This window comes from Castor canadensis, chromosome 1 (genome assembly GCF_047511655.1).
Source record: "Castor canadensis chromosome 1, mCasCan1.hap1v2, whole genome shotgun sequence".
NCBI lineage: Eukaryota > Metazoa > Chordata > Mammalia > Rodentia > Castoridae > Castor > Castor canadensis.
In genome coordinates this window covers 76,934,622-76,949,344 of record NC_133386.1, presented here as the reverse complement: position 1 = coordinate 76,949,344, position 14,723 = coordinate 76,934,622, and positions in this window count along the sequence as shown.

Sequence of the window (14,723 nt, the reverse complement as noted above, 5' to 3'; positions counted from 1 at the left end):
TCTTATTTACTCAGTCCAAACTGATTTGGATAATCTTGAAGCAGATAATGTTGGAGGATCTATTAATGCTCTTTCATGAATTCACTTTGGGAATTATACATTGAAAAAATGTTTATTCAGAGATTTTTCCATTTGAAATATATTTAGAAGACATAGTTCCCAGGCTTAACAAACAAAGGCTATCACTGTTAATAGTGTTTTGAAAGTTTAGAGTATTATTGAAAACACATAATCTGGTGTTTCCCTTAGGAGGGAGTGAGTAGAGATAAAGGAACAAAGTCTGAGAGCAAAGTCTGAGAGCAAAGGCTGAGCCAGATGAAGCAGTGTCCATGGGAAACACCCGTAAGTAATTGGAAAGTAACAAATCTCATATCACAGCAGGGAAAATTTGCTGAGGGAATTTTAATTTTTAAAGCTAAAATTGGCTTGTGAATCATCTAAGAATAACCTGTTTGTAGATTAATGAAAACTAGGACTTATTTTGTAAAGTATCTTGAGAAGAAAAGGAGGAAACAACAAAAAAGTAGTTAGTATACAAACTAAGACTCAACACATTCTGCCCAAACACTATAGCCTAAACATTTTTAAATCTAGCAAAAGACCTCCTTTGTGCTTATTTCATCTCTTATCAACATATCTAATTCATAGGACCACATTGAATAGTTGATTTTTTTCAAAAGTGTAATCATTGACTCATTCGTCTTTTTATGTTATTTCCCTGTTCAGTTAGTCTTACCTGGAGTTTGCCAAACTACAGTGGCTCTTTTGTCCACCTGGAGAAGATACCTGGAATTGCAGGAATAGTTCTAAAAAGAGCAGATCTATTATATATAAATAAAAACCCAGACCTTCATTCATGTACTCAGCATACATGATGCTAGAACACAGAGATGCTAGAACACAGAGGTGAATTTAAGTGGTAGAAAATTTTTAAAGGATTTAAGGGTGCATTACAGACTGGTATGGCAAAGAGTTCAATGGAACTGTGAATTGCCTAGCATATAACATCAGTCATTGGATTCGAGCTGCAACAATGTAATCAATGTTTGCTCTGGGTACATGTTCATCAGCATCTGAACAAAACCCATTCTAAGAGAATTTAGCTCAACCTACATCTCACAAAGATGATTTTTCTACTACTGATTGTGTAAAAATATTCTGACAGTTTGTTGGGCTGATCTGAGTACCTGTTGCTACTGGATAGTGCCCTCCCCCTCAAAAAAATTAAAAAAAAATTTATGTGTTCAAATGAGAAATTTAATACAGGATGAACATTATTCATTTTTCTTGGATACTGGTCAACTTCACCATTCCTCAGGAGAGGAAAACTAAATTTCATTTTATTTTGCAACAGTATAATCTGAAACATTCTAACCTATGAACTGAAATGCTTCTTTTAAAACCTGTTGAAAACTATACCTTTGCTGACTATTTCAAAACAGTTGCAAATGCATAGCCTATAATTTAAGGCCTGAGCAAATTAAAACTATTTCCTGGCCTGCCCACGGCCACAGAAGTTGCCTTAATAAGCTCTGGAACCAGGTTGCAAGAAAACTAGTGGATGCACGAAAGCCTTTTAAAAAATACACGTTGTTTTGTGTTTGTGTCTGTATCACTCAGGGCTACTGGATAAGCCAAGAACCCATGCACAGAACTTCATCTCTTGTTAAAAATATAAATATTTCATTGAGAAAAGATTTTCTCTCTTTGCAACCAACTATGGTCTTGAAATAGAAGGCACTGATGTACATCTCTATGCGTAATCCACATTTTTACTTAGGAAATGAAATGACTGCACCAGAAATCCACTTTCCAAGCTGAGTATTTGAAAGCCCCAGGTAAACCCCTCCATTAAGAACAAAGCACAAGATGTCAATAAGACTTAGAGCCATACCAGTTGATTCAGGATTCCCCCGCTCCTCCCCGTGTTAGGAATCAAACCAGGCCTTAGGAATGCTAGGCAAGCACTATATCACTGAGCTACATCTCTGTCCCTTGTTTATTAACACAGGGTCCTCACTGAGCTTGGGCAGCTCAGGCTGGACGTGTACTCACTATGTAGCCAAGGCAGGCTTCAAACTCTCCATCTTTCTGCATCTGCCTCCTGAGTGCTACCACACTCAGCTAGTATTTTTTTTTTTGAAAAATTTATTGAGAATACACCAAGCTTTGTATTCTAGTGGCCGACAACCTAAAGATTATTTTTCATTTTTTTGCAATGCTTAGGTTGGAACCCAAGGCCTCACACATGCTAGGCAAAGCATTCTACCACTGAGCTATATCCCTAGCCCTCTAAAGCTTATTCTTGTTGCGCTAATGAACAGTCTTTCGATATCTCCAGAACCATGCTGAGAATCACAGTTTTTTGCATAAAAATAAGGCCCTTTAATACTGAGAGAAGTTATCTCTGTGGGGAGGGTGAGATTTCATTCCTTCTACCCTATTCCTAAATGTTTCTCTAGAACAAGAGAGGGGAGTTGTAAGAAAGCAAGCAAGTTGACACCAGGGTTGGAAATGGCAGGCAGACATCTCCTCTTAAAAAGGCATACAGGGAAAGAGATTTTGTTTAGCTGTTCTCTCAAAGAACAGTGATCCCACTTTCAAACAAATCTCTCAGTACAGTACCCAGGAATTTGTAACCTTAGTTGAATTCAGATTCCTCCTATACTCTACCTTTTAATTCCATTATAGAAATATATTTTGGAGGTGTAGCAAAAACTTTAATAACAATTTTTAGGAATCTCCACCCTGTTCTCAACTTCCTCTGGAACCGACTTCTACATAACACTTCCCATTTGTTACTAAAACATTCTTGTTTCTGCAAACAAAACATCAAAGAACTCTTGTGTAGGATAGAAAAATGAGCTCTTTACAAAAAGGCCAAGTTCAGGATATTGAAATTATAAACTCCAAAATTTTTGCCTACACTGGGCCTGAAGTTAACCAACCTTTGGTTCTAACTGCCTTAAAAGTGAATGACTATAGAAATCTGGTTGGCAAGAAAAATGTCTCTCTCTGAACCTTCCAGCTGTGTGTTCTGTAAAGAGGGGACATTTGAACTAAGAGCGTAATCAACCTGTCAGAAACATTTTGATTTCACTTAAATGCCAGACAAACTGACAACCACTTTTCCCACAACTGAGAAGAATCTTCTAACATAAGAGGCACTTGAAGACGTGTTAAGATTTTTCAGCTATTAACACATTCCTAAGAAAAATACCGCTGGAGACACAAGAAAGCCAAGGATAACAATCTTCTCTTTCCAATGAAAACGTTAGTCTGTTTGATTAAAGGAAGATAAATGAAAGGGCAAGGGCAAACTCACCTCACATTTTGTGCTACAGTTTGGTTTGCCTTGAGACCAAATTGCCTAGCTTAGGAAAAATGCAGTCCGTCTTCAAGTCCCTGCATTTTTGGAGCAAGGAATCTGATGAGGAATCCCCCCCAACATTTGGTGGAAGATCTCGGCTGGCCTTGGAGAGACTTATTCTCTGGCAACGTAGACCGGGAGCAGGCAGAGGGGTGAAAGCAGAGCAGAGCTATAAGCATGGTATATGTGTCCTTCTTCCTCGTGTTCTCTATTAAAAGAATTCAAATAGGGGAAGCTACAAATCACCTAAGGGAAGAAGGTAACCTTCTGGACCAGGAGACTTGGATGGTGGTCCCAGCTGTGCATCTATGACCTCTTCCAATTAATTTGTGCCTTTGAATTTCAATTTTCTCTTTCCTTAAATTAGGGGGTTGGTATGTCCATCAATGAAGAAATAGATAAAATGTGGTCTACAGACACACAATAGGATTTTACCCAGCTATGAAATGAAATTGTCATTTGCTGGAAAATGGATGAAACTAGGTATCATAATCTTAAGTGAAATAAGCCAATTCCAGGAAGATAAATATTTCTGTCCTTTGTGGAAGCTGGGGTAGGGGGAAGAAAAACAAGGTTACAAAAGTAAAAGTGGAATTATTGGGGAGGTTAAAGGCAGGGAAGGGAAGGGAGGATAATAAAGAGTAATATAAGGAGTGGACATGATCAAAGCACATTATATTCGTGTGTGAAAATATCACAATGAGACCCCTTACTTTGTACAACATACCCTCATCAAAAATAACAAAAAATATTTTTTTAATTCGGGTGTTGGTCTAAACTAAACAGTATTTTTCAAAGCGTGAGTTGTAGTCATTAGAATATAAAGTCAATTTAGTGGGTCTCAACAGGCAATTTTTAAAAAGGTAGGATAGGATAGCATAGGATAGGACAGGACAGGCTAGGACAAAGTGGTATAAAATATCAATCTATATCACATATTGTTTCATGAGACTGTAAACAGATTTTTATTTTAACTAATTTGTGATAATTATACATACTTTGGAGTATAATGTGATATTTCAGTACATGTATAAATGTGTAATACATGTGTTGAAAAATATATACTGTATAATGATCCAATTATTCCTTTGTGTTGGGAACATTCAAATCCTAAAACATTAAATCCTAAAGTTTTTTATCTGTAAAAGACTTGATTTTGCCTTCATTCTTTTGTGGCTACTGTTCTTTGTTTTGTTTTAAGAAGGTATCTCTCCAGAGTGCTAGGATTATAGCAACTTAATTTTTGAAAGATAGAAGGACAGAATTATAATTTAGTAGTTCTTATCTGTCAGCATTTTAAAAACATCATTCCAGTCTTCCATTGTTGGTTGTGAGAACACTATATCATTCTGTTGTTTCTGCATAGGTGATCTACTTTTTATCTACAGCTGTTTTCTGCGTTTTCTCCTGGTGTTAGTATTCTGCAATTTTGCTATGATGTATTTAGGATGGGTTTCTTTTCTTTTATTCAGCTTGAGCTACATTTTGCTCCTAGAAATGTGTAGTAGTAATTTTTATTAGCTTTGTATAATTCACAACCATTATTTTGTTATATATTTCCTCTCCTCCTTTCTAGTCTCTTGAAACTCCTATTGAACACATGTAAGACTATTTCCATCTTCTGCTTCCCTCAATCTTGCTATGATATCTCTGCTACATTCTAAATGGATTAACAGATAGGATTTCCAGTTTACTCTTTCTTTGTGTCTAATGTGCTATTTTTACCTGTTTATTGAGATTTTTAAGTAACATTTAATGCTTCTTTATTTCTAGAAGTTAAGTTTTCAATTGTTTATTTTTCAGTTTTTTGTCGTATGCTCATCTCTGTAATTGCATTCTTTATTTTGCCAAATCTTTCAAATTTCACAGTTTCTAGATGTCCGGATCTGTTTTTCATTCTTTCTAATGACTCCCCTTCACAGTAGCCTAATTTCTAGTATGTTTATAATCTTTGCATGTGATTGCATGACTAGACATTATTCTGTGGTTGTCCTATAGTCTAAACTAGGAAATACTCCCCCAGAGAAAGTTTGCTTCTGACCCTGCAGGGGATCAGTGGGTGCCTATAATAACTCAGTGCTGAAAGGTTTAAGTGAGAGCCATAGATCCATATTCAACTTCCTATCACTGTTCTCACAACAGTATTTCTATAGTAACATAACTTTTTTTTTTGGTGTTACTGGGATTTGAACTCAGAGTCTCACACTTGCTAGGCAGGCACTCTACCACTTGAGCCACTCCACCAAGCCCACACATAACCTTTTTAAAGCCTTGGGAAGTCATCCCTCTAGCTACCTACTATTTACTACTACCACTATGTACAGCTACCTGTAAACTCTTTACTGCTCTGACACCCTGCTGCTCCGATGGTGCTGCTGCTCTGGCCTCTACCTCTGCAGTCTTGATCTCAACTGCTGATGCTCTGCCCAGCCCCACTGAGACTACTGGTTGTCCTGGACTAAGTCCAAGGGTGCTTGGGCCCTGTGCCTCAGAGAAGGCAAACAAAGTCCCACACTAGGCAAAATGCAGTACATTGGATAAAGAGTAACTCCCTCTGCCTGAGTTACTCTTCCATCTCCACTCTATTCCTCTTATCTACCTGGAAACCACCAAGGTATCTTTCAAAACTCCAGTTTACACATTGAGGGAGGCCTTTAACAAACATATTCTGTACTGACTTCCTCCTTGCTTCTAGGTGATTCCTTTCTTCTTTCATTTCTAATTCTTGAAAATGATTTTAAAGAAAGTCTAAAGAGTCATAACAAATTTGAAAAACTCCTATATAAAGTAAAATTTTTATTTTATCAAAAAATAATAATTTGGAACACTAATTTTTGACCCATTCATTATTCAACCAAATACGCACTTCATTTCTTTTTTAAGTTAGCAAAAGTGTTATATTTTTCTCCAGTGTTTTGACATATTATTTACAAATTGAAATTTTATATATATATATTTAAGTTGATGTTTTTATATATGTACACACTGTAATTACAATTAAGCTAGCTGACACTAATTTTCAACCAAACTGGCTTTGACCAAATAATCACTTACTCCATTGCGACCCCACCAGATCTGACATGTACTGTTTTGTTTGAGAAAGGGACTTGCTGTGAATCCCAGCCTGACTTGAACTTGACACCCTCCTGCCTTAGCTTACCAAGTGATGGGAATACAGGAGTGCACCACCACATCAAGTGATGGGAATACAGGCATGCGCCACCATACCAAGTGGTGTATTTTTATCATAGCCTCTCCTAATTCAGTTTGCCTCTTCTAGCTTTATTAGTCTCTCCTAATTTTATTTCTGTACTTATGTTCTTTTTTGGAGGTGGCATTGGGATTTGAACTCAGGGCAACACACTTACTAAATAAATGCTCTTATGCCTCCAGAATATAAACTGCAAATTTCTTAGAGAAAGTGACCTTTTACCTCTAGCCCCAGCACAGAATAGAATGCCTCATATTTACTACTCACTTAATATGACTAATGACTGAATAGCATCCAGAATTAATCCTTTCTGTTAAAATAAAACATACTATTTTCTGTCTTTGTAAGAAAGTAGTAGTATGTTTTATATACAACGCTTTGTGATTTTTTTTTTAATTTGGATGAATCTGGGCCAAGCTCAGTGGCTAATGCCTGTAATTCCAATTACTCAGGAGGTGGAGATCCAATGGATCATGGATTGAGGCCAGTCCCAGCAAAAAGCTAATGAAACCTCCATCTCAACAAGTAGGCTGGACATGGAGGTACATGCCTATAATGGAGCTACACAGGAGGAATAGAAAGGAGGATGTCTGAGGCCAGCCCCAGACTAACAGATGTGAAAAATAATCAAAACTAAAAAAGACTGGAGACATGGCTCAAGTAGTAGAGTGTCTGCCTAACAAGCTTGAAGCCCTGAATTCAAACCTCAGTACCAAAAAAAAAAAAAAAAATGGGTGAATCTGCTAATGTTAGATTATTGCTTGTGTATAAAAAGTCTTTGTTAGGAAAATGATGATCATAAAATTTAAAACCACAGTCTTATGCATAGCTCAGAGTTCTTACAAAAGTGAGCATTTGTGGGATAGAGTTGGGGGGGAGTTGTTCTGTAATTTGTTATTTGTTGTGGTACTGGGGTATGAATTCTGGATCTTGTTCTTGCTAGACACGTGCTCTACCACTCGAGCCACACTCCCAGCAGAAAACTGGTTTTTACTTCAGAAAGATCTGCCCTCCCTGGGATCACATTTTGCTTAATTATTTATTACAAAAAAATATCTAAATGTCCCCAACCACTGGAACTTGGTTAACTGAACCTAAGAGTGAGCTGTCAAGTTCCCCCCCACCAAAACAAATTCTGAGGGCCAGAATTTGTCATATTTCACCTGTTTTGCAAAGTCTTCCTTAACTTATTTGCTGCCACTCAATTTTCTTAAATGAGTGGGCTTCTTTTTTTTTTTGAGGAAAGAGGAAGAAAAGGACACAATTTGCCCACAAAGTACTTCAACAAATACTCAATTCAATTTCAGCATTCATTCCTGCTAATTCTATTGATTTACTTCATGAAACAATTAACACATTTTGTTAAAATTTACTAAAAGCTGTATCTCCAAAGTAAGGTTTGAATTACTTTTGAATATTATGGCTTGAATATAAAAAGGCTGATACATTGAAGATTTGGTCCCTTGTTGGCAGATGCAATCACTGAAGGGTGATTAAATCATCTAATCAGTATACTAAACTGCTTAAGGGATCATAATCTGATGGCATTATAGGGAGGTATTGGAAACTTTTGGAGGTGGGGCCTCAGAGGAAGTAGGTCATTGGGAACATGACATTGAGTCTACACCTTTTCCTAGGTTTCTTTCTCTCTCTTTCTTCTTCTTCTTCCTGGAAATCATGAGGTGAGCAATTTTGTTCTATCATGCCCTTCTGCCATGATATTCTGCCTCACCATAGCAAAAAGTATATATACTAATACCATACTCCACTAAATTTGGTCTCAAAACTAGAACAATCTTACATTATATAACTAAAGTTAGCAAAAATAACAGAACAGTCAAATGTTCAGTTATTCCTTAATCCATTTGGTACACCACAGGCAAATATCTTTCAAATTCATTAGTTTTCTATTGTGATAATGTGTGGTGGGGAGCAGATTGGTAAGTAAAGAAATCCAACAGTTCTGGTGTGATATAATGGACATAACATCTTTAGGGGGTTCCCAATTGGAGTCTGTAGGAAGAGGGTCATTAGGAAGCCATCTATCAGATTGATCTGTCCATTTTTATTCTAAAATACACTTGCTATATCCTAAGAAAATATGACCATAAGACAATAAGAAAGTTTTCTAATAATGAGTATATCTTTCCCTCCTGTATTTGAGAGCTAACTACCTTTGAATCTAAGCTACGAGGTATTATTTTAATTAAACTCTATATTTTACAGGCCCAAATGAAAGTTTATATGCAAATGAATATACTCACATTATGAAGAAACAATAGTTCCAGATATAATAAGTAGAGTACTATAAACTTTATACTTAGTAAATTGGGAGATCTTTTCCCCTGACTAAATCTACCAATAGCCCAGAGAACTTCATCATCATTTTCTCATGTCTGAGGACACCAGAATTTCTCCTTTGTGGAAATGCCATTGTTCAGTGTACATTCCTGTACTTAATGTAGTGATGCTGTGATTACATAGTGCTGATTATGTGCAGGAATGGTTATGAGTACTTTACATTTATGAGATGATTTAACCTCACAACATCTCTGTGATGTAGGTAGTATTATCATCCTCTTTTTATAGATTAGGAAACTGAGATTTAGAGGAGTTACGGAACCACCCAAGATTTTATAGCTACAAAGGAGCTGGAGTTGCAAATTTGGCACAAAGTTCTTATAGGAAGGTTGTATAAAAACCAAATGATTTTTGTCTGTAAAAAACTGTATAAATGTGAAAGAACTGTTTCTGAATGCCAGAAAGAAAACACAGTAGTTTGGGACATTTAAGAAAGTAAAAATCTAATGAGAATTTAAGTTCTCAACATTACCTGATTTTCCTTCTCTAGTAGCGTCTTCTATACTCTGTAAACGTAGGAAAGCTAGGTGAACATAAAAAACAAAGTGTATATCTCCCATTGAAAGCCAGGGTGAGCTACTTAAAAAGCTAGACATTGATCTACCATTTGATCCAGTAATACCACTTTTGGGGATATACCCAAAAGACTGTGACACAGGTTACTCCAGAGACACCTGCACACCCATGTTTATTGTGGCACTATTCACAATAGCCAAGTTATGGAAACAGCCAAGATGCCCCACCACTGACAAATGGATTAAGAAAATGTGTGTGGTATCTATACACAATGGAATTTTATGCAGCCATGAAGAAGAATGAAATGTTATCATTTGCTGGTAAATGGATGGAATTGGAGAACATCATTCTGAGTGAGGTTAGCCTGGCCCAAAAGACCAAAAATCGTATGTTCTCCCTCATATGTGGACATTAGATCAAGGGCAGACACAACAATGGGATTAGACTATGAGCACATGATAAAAGCGAGAGCACACAAGGGAGGGGTGAGGATAGATAAGACACCTAAAAAACTAGCTAGCATTTGTTGCCCTTAACGCAGAGAAACTAAAGCAGATACCTTAAAAGCAACTGAGGCCAATAGGAAAAGGGGAACAGGTACTAGAGAAAAGGTTAGATCAAAAAAGAATTAACCTAGAAGGTAACACCCATGCACAGGAAATCAATGTGAGTCAATGCCCTGTATAGCTATCCTTATCTCAACCAGCAAAAACCCTTGTTCCTTCCTGTTATTGCTTATACTCTCTCTACAACAAAATTAGAAATAAGGGCAAAATAGTTTCTGCTGGGTATTGAGGGGGGGAGAGGGAGGGGACGGAGTGGGTGGTAAGGGAGGGGGTGGGGGCAGGGGGGAGAAATGAACCAAGCCTTGTATGCACATATGAATAATAAAAGAAAAAGGAAAAAAAAAAAAAGCAAGCCAGGGTGAAATCAAGTTTTTTATATATTGTTATTCTTCCCACAAAGCTATTTCAGAATGTGTCCTATCTGATCATATGGTGAATGGCACATAGTTTTCCCCCATGAGTAATGAGTTTAAATTCTTTCTCTTCACAAAGAAGAGACAGTCATGGGACATGCCATGGTTTGAGTCTGCCCAGCAGTTGTATGTATGCCAGGGATATGCTTTTCTTTTTCATTAGCATCTTTATTATATAAGTAGTGATTTTGTTGTCCATTGTGTAAGATCCATTAACATAATTTTACATGTTCTTTGGTAATTTCAAAGATGAATCACTCTATCTTCATTCAATTGTATAATACCTTTCCCATTTGGGTTAAGTTCTGCCCCACAAAGTTTTGTGTGAGAGAAAAGAGGAGGCAGGATAGGGATGGTTAGGAACAAGTGTATTCAAATACCATATATATGGTGTGTGTAATGAATTTCTATATTGGTCAAAATCTATATTCAATATGAAAAGTTATAAAAGGAAATATCTTCAGATTTCACATGTAGCTGGATAATGAGGGAGGGAAGAAGGACAAGCACTCTTTAATCAAGACAAAAAGTAATGGAAAAGCATTTGTAGCTCAACAGTATTTGGGGGAAGTTGAACTTGAGAAACAGATTTCTGATGGATTGAGATTTGGGTCAGCACACAATCAACAAGGGAAATCTGGGGAGACCACTCCATCCTTCATTCCACTGGAGGCAAAACTGTGTTGACACATAAATGTACCTGCTGGTTTCCAATTGTTGTTCTCACTCAGCAAGGAGGCATGAAGCCTGGGAGACCACAGACATTTGGGTCTAAGAAGTATTTTATTTCCCCTCTCCAGAGCTGTAGAATGGAAAACACACAAGGGCACTACTTTATCTTAGTCTTATGAGTTCTCATAGACATAAAATCTGTTTCCTCTGAGCTTCAGGATCATTAACTTGATCTGCACATAATTTCATTATCATAAAGGGCTCCCTGACATACATATCCCGGATCAGGTGGAAGATGGGTGATGGGTGGGACACCTTCCCTCCTCGCAGGACGCATGCCTTACTCTTCACGCTTTTCAACTGTCAAGAACAAGCTACTATAAGGCAGCATATCGAGTTAGACTTCAGTCTCCACACACTTTCAGTTTCTCATTGAAAAAGAGACAGTGACTCTCCACTTGGACACGCATGTGCACACTTTTTTTCCTAAGATCTCCATTTCATCATAATTCCTTCAGAACTGAGTCAATCCAAACTCCTTCTATAAGGGCAAAAAGAGACAGAGTGATTAATTCAGATCTTCACAACATGGTTTTTACTTTTCCAAATCCTTAGAGGCCTTCCTCCCCAACTTTTATCGTAGCTGTACTTGGAAGCTGTAACAGATCCAGAGACCATTTTAGAACCTCATTTGTATTGTCCTGACACTCAGGAATCCAGTTTCTGCTATAGGGATGTCATCGAAGTTGGTGGGCTCAAAACATGACCTACTTTTTAAAACCCATCTGTTAGAAGCCTATAGATTTTCTTTGTTTGTTTCTGACTGTCTTCAGAAAGGGCAACAGCAACATTCTCACTTTCCAAGCCCACCCCCCCAAAAGCAATAAACTAAATGTTCTTCACAAAGGAGCTGAATGTCTTCCAAATACACAGCAGGCACATATGCGTACACACAGACACACAGACACACACACAAAGTGATTTTACTTAATCTGGAGGGAGATAGGTGAGAGTTAGAGATAGTGTTGAGTGTAATTCATGAAAAAGTAGGCTATTTCTCCAGATCAAAGAGTAGCATTAGAAAGAAGAACCAGCTAACTTTTTCACTGTAGGGTTCACACTAGCAATGAGGTTTCTAATATTACATACCCAAAGAAGGTCAATTTGGAGACTGTACATTGAAGGTGATGAATTCCTTAATGTCAGTCTTTACTACTCATGAATTGGTTAGATATTATTTGATATGCCCATTTCACTGCTTTTTTCCTAGTGTGATGCCCCAAACACACACAATGAAACATTTAAGTTCTCCAAGGTCCATCTTTCCTGAATTAAAATAAATCTGTAAATAAGGAGAGAAGAAAGGAAAGAAGGAGGAAGGGAAGGAGGGAAAAAGGGAGGGAAGAAGAGAAAAAGAAAGAAAAGAGAAGAGGGACAAGGGAGAAGGAAAATAGAGAAAAAGGAAGGGAAAAATAGAACATTCATATGTACAAGCTTTTCTGTTAAATCATTTGTCTACCTAAAATAAAATTCCACATCACATTGACTCTAGCCCAGTTTTAGTTACTGATTCAACACACTGCAATGTAGTTTGGAATCCTATTTTAAAGTCTTTTAATTAAAGCCCAATGCCTCACATCTATGCCTCCAATGTCTAGTTATGTAAAGAATATCCCTCTACTCTTGCCACTCTAAAGGTCAACACCTGTCAAGAGCTCTGTTTAACTCTGTATGGTTCTCTGGGAAAAGTTCAGAGTCCATGGCCTGACATACAAGGACCCTGAAATCTGATGCAAGTCTTCAATCTTAAATTTGTCTTTATCATGACTCTGTTTAGATGCTCACAAAATGGTTCTTCCACCTTTAGGATTATATCTATATTTTAAGTAAGAATAGGAAGTAAGAGAAGGCACCTATATTAGGAAAGCAAATGTTTTTCAAGAAATGTCTAAACCACATCACATTATGGCCCTGAAGTATTCAATATTCACCAATGGCTACAAAAAAATCTGGGAAGGCGAATAATTCCCAAAAGAAAATCGTGGTTCTAACAGTAAATAGAGGAGGTGTAGAATGGTCACCGGGTAAGAAACTTGCAGTGTGTCCCAAAGAGCCAAAAACTAGTAGTGGAAAGAGATTACAAGATATTTTGGTAACAGAAATTAGACAAATAATATCTTAGAGGATAAAAGTGAATACCAAAATTATCCAGTATTTTAGTAGTCTCACTATAGGCACGTTAAGAAGACTGATATTTTTGTGTTGAATCAAGCAAAAATACATATTTACACAGCATCATCAAAAGGAAACCATTTTGATAAAAATAAATCAGTTTCTACATGAGAAATTGCATCAAAATTGAAAATAAATGCTAGTGCGTCATAAGAATGAGGATATGTGTGTATTGTCTCAATCATTTTCAAATGGGCCAACTATAGGGGTGAGAATGGGCAGAAGAATTTGACCTTATGATCCAGTCTGTAAGCTTGTGGTGAGTCACATTCTTTAGGTCTAAGAACTCAGATTGGCAGAATGTGCTGAACCATTGCCAGAAAATGAAATGGAGTTTTTTCATAACCACAGTGAAGTATGGTGGAAGCACTCCTTAAAGGAACCAAGGAGAAGTCACTTCTGGGTTTTGCTCTGGCAGAGAACTTCCTATCATTCTTTCACTTTGTCACCAGCGCCTACCGATTTAGGGTGATTTTCTCATTTTTTGGTAGTCTTACTTTTGGCTTCTTAACTATCTTTACCTTAAAATGTAGGCTCCCAGAGGTCTATGCTCTTTTTGTTTTAATTTTAGCAAGCTTTTAAGCCAACACCAAAGATAAAGAGTCTCATGCCCAAATCTGAAAAACCCAGGCACAGTCCAAGCTCTCAGCTTTCCTTTGTAACGGGCTTCAGGCAATTCATCTCTCTCTTTCCATTCATTCATTTCTGAATGGGAATAATAGAAGCCATCCTCACTTACAGCACTGTTTCCTCTGTTATTAAATATTTATTAAGCATCCACATGCATGACATAAAGTTGGAGCTGTACAGGCTAAACCAGACAGATGCTGTCCCTGACTTTAGAGATCTTTGATGATGTAAAAGATGGACACAATCTGGACATGTAAGTAAAGAAGAGTGTGCAAACTTTTGTGTGTGTGTGTGTGTGTGTGTGTGTGTGTGTATGCCAAAGAACAAAACCTGGAACCATGTACCATTTTGCCATTTTTCTGACTATGTGTATTTGCTTCAATTTTTGGTTATCTTTGAACATGAATAAATGGAAATACTTTTTAACTTCAAAAATATTATATTTCATACCAGAGAATAAACAGATTCTGTCTCCTTTTCCATTTGCACAGACAACATTCACTAGCACATGGCCAGACATATTCTCATAGCAAATACAGGAGATGAAGCCCACAAAAGAACAATGAGCAAGCAACCATTCATTCACAGCACCAATGAGACTCTCCTGTGCTGGTGCATGCCACCACTTTGGCATTTATTATTTACGGTAGAGGTCAATATGACACTGAATTACAATGGTTATTTCTGCTAAGAAAATACTGTCCCTACAAGGAAGAGTACATTTGAAAAAGGAACAGCTCAGAAGGTATAGA